The sequence below is a fragment of the Phaseolus vulgaris genome, chromosome 7 (genome assembly GCF_000499845.2).
Source record: "Phaseolus vulgaris cultivar G19833 chromosome 7, P. vulgaris v2.0, whole genome shotgun sequence".
Lineage (NCBI taxonomy): Eukaryota > Viridiplantae > Streptophyta > Magnoliopsida > Fabales > Fabaceae > Phaseolus > Phaseolus vulgaris.
The window spans coordinates 29,025,655-29,028,825 of NC_023753.2; the positions used below are offsets into that span (position 1 = coordinate 29,025,655).

At 26.1% G+C, this 3,171-nt stretch overlaps 1 long non-coding RNA gene across 2 annotated transcripts; it reads right to left on the minus strand.

Annotated features, from left to right (window-relative positions):
- Positions 1-511: 511 nt before the first annotated feature.
- LOC137828191 (uncharacterized) lies at positions 512-2,612 on the minus strand. 2 transcript variants are annotated; one of them, XR_011083832.1, is made up of 4 exons: positions 2,450-2,612; positions 2,237-2,267; positions 1,936-2,035; positions 512-1,828 (listed from the first exon to the last, which is right to left on the minus strand). It is a non-coding gene; the product is annotated as an uncharacterized lncRNA (long non-coding RNA). The 2 variants fall into 2 exon arrangements; XR_011083831.1 differs by having other exon boundaries at positions 513-2,035.
- Positions 2,613-3,171: the final 559 nt, after the last annotated feature.

The following is a 3,171-nucleotide window of genomic DNA, read 5'->3' on the forward strand; positions in this document are numbered from 1 at the left end:
ATAAAATCTGATTTTGCGCGAAACTTTTAAAAGGTCAATTCACCCCTCTTGAACTTTGACACTATTAAACCCAACATTATTTACTACTATTGCTTTATTATCTCATATTGCATTCAATTAATATAATTAAATTAATGACATCTTCCAATTATCTAAAAACAACATAATTAAAAGTATAAAATGGTGTCCTCATCAAATAAATAAAAAATACATGACCCTACAAAACTCAAAAGAAAATAAAACAACATTAAAAAGTACTATTGTAAATAATTATATTAGATTATTTTCTTAAAGATAAATTTTTTATTTAATTCTAGTTTTTATTACACCTCGTAATAAAAAAAATGTATAACCTAACAAAATTAATTATAAAGAAAAAAATAAATGCATGAAAACTTAAATAAATAATAATATAATAACAAACCAAATAAAATATATTAAACTAAAAAAACATATTTTTCGCCTGTGCAATTTTCATAAAATATTATTGAATTTAAGATATTAATACCTATAATAAATAACTCAGTTCGTAAAGTTCTCCATGAGGTTTTTGAATTATTAAAATAAACATAGTTAATTATTTTGGACAAACAACAATGACACATAAATTTTGCTTTGAAATTCTAGAAAGAAAGAACACTGAACAACATAATGAAATAAGAAAATAAATCTAACTTGGTATTGGAAGCAAAAAGTAGTAATAGTTGTTGAAAGTGATTTTAGGAGATTCTACGTGTTATTCCTGAAGTAAACAGATGCCATATAGGTCATGTAGCGGTTAATGCTTTGTATCTTCTGAGATCATTGTTGTCATACTTAATTTTTACAAAAAAAAATATATATCTCTTTTTTACAAAAGAGATTAGTGTCCCCTAAGAATTCTCATAATCAATAAAACATTGGAGATGGTAAAACATCACTAATGTCACCAATATGATTAAAACCTATTTTCAAATGTGAACTGTTAGGAAAATTTAGCCACAGAGTAAGCACTATCTTCGCCAGTTGTGTCGATAATCCTGATTCTTCAACCTTAAATTCCCCAAAAACTAATTTTTCTTTTAAAATAAAAACATAGATGTTACCTTTTGTTCATTCATCGGATTTGCTTCTGTTCCCACACTTGTCCAAATCCGTGCACACAACATTATCCTTTTATTACTCTTAGGCACTGTTTGAATTGAGGAGGAGATTTGTGAGGAGGGAATTTGTGAGATGGGGAGAAAGTGGATTTGTGAGAATTAAAGAGGATGAGTGAGGATATATGAGGTTGTTTGGATTGAGAAATGATAGAGTGAATTTTTGAGAATGGTTTATTGTAAGTTTACAAATTTATCCTTGTTATTAAAATAATGAATCATGATTCTTTTTGCGTGTAGGTTTGAATTAATTAATTTTTTAATATATAATATTCATAATTACTTATATTTTATAATAAAATATTAATAAATATAATAAAAATTATTTTTGTGTTAAATTAAAATAAAATTATTAAATATATTAAAATTTATGAAAATAATATATATTATTATATTCATTTATTATTTTATATAATTATATATATTTTTTTAATATTATAATTTTTTGTATTTTTTTATTTTCATTATTTATAATTATATGTTGTTATTAATAGTATAATTAAATATTTTTAAAATTATAAATAAATTTAAGTAATATTTAATTTTAATATTTTAATAAAATGTATGTTTAAGGGTATTTTGGTAAAATACAACTATCCTATGAAAAAAAAAAAAAAAACACCTCCTCCCTCCTCTCCCATGAAAACAAACACACCCTTAATGCATCTTCACCACCATCAGCTATGGCCCTGCAGATTTGTACCCTCTTAAACTTATTCTAGTATCAGAAGATGAAAATCCAGAAACAACTTTAACTGATACTAGGCAAGTCTCAATTAAGAAAAATAAACAAAACCTCTGCATGCTAAGCTTCAAACTTCAGACCACCTTCAAAGAGCAGTTTTCATCCTCATCTGCATTCTCCGCCTTATGTCCCTAAGAGCTAGGAGAATAAACTGAAACATGCATAAACAAGTATAATTAAAATTAAAAAATGTGAGACTTGTTATATTGTAGAATCTCAGAACGCATAACATGCAAGGGCATGCCGGTTCTGAAGAATCTAGACAAAAGCAATCTCTTCGGCAGATCTGTATGGATCTTAAATTCACACAAAATTATTTTTTCTTTTAAAGTAAAACCATAGATATTATTACCTTTTCTTCACTCATCAAAATCACTCCAAATCTGTCCACAGAAACACAACTCCATCAGTACTCTTCATACATCTTCAACAACACCAACTATTAGCATTGCAGGTTCATAGCATGTTAAGAAACGCAGAATAAAGAAATGTATTCAACGATGGAAAGATTAAATGAACAACAACTTCAATATCTGAACCAAGGAAGATTGAGTTAAGGAAATACCAGAATCAAAACCTCTGCATGCTAGGGTCCAAACTTCAAGGCCACAGTGAATGAACGGTCTTCTCCACCTGAGTTCACCTCCTAATCTTTATCTGTATCCTTCACGTGATGTATCTATCCACTTCAACGTTACCAGCATGTAACACTGTTTCTGAAAGATTCCTTTGCACAAACAGACAAGGTTTGACTGCACTTGTTACGGTCATTAATGTAATAACTTTTGTCTCGAGATTATACAGCAACGGACACCTCTATCTAACCATTCAAATATTTACAAAAATAATATTAACAAAAATTCAATATTAAAATAATACAATTTTATTCTTTTTAATTTAATAATAGAAAAATACAATTACACACATTTTAAAATCAAAATAACAAAAAATTAGTAAAATTTTAGTAATTTATAAAATAAAGATAAAAGTGAAAAGGCAAACATATATATTTATATATATATATATAATTATTCTTGTAGCTTATTTAAAAGGTTGAATATTAATTTATTTATATTTATTCTGGTTTATTCAAGTATTATTTTAGTTTAAACATATTTAGCCATTATCATTCACGCAGACTCAGATAATATTCATAAATACAAATTTCTTTATTATCTATAATATGTATAGCTTAAGTTAGAATTGAACGTGTAATTACTTGTTTTAAGTTGCCGAGAAAAAAAAACCATGTTTTTTAATTAAGTAACTATATATGATGAATTCGAT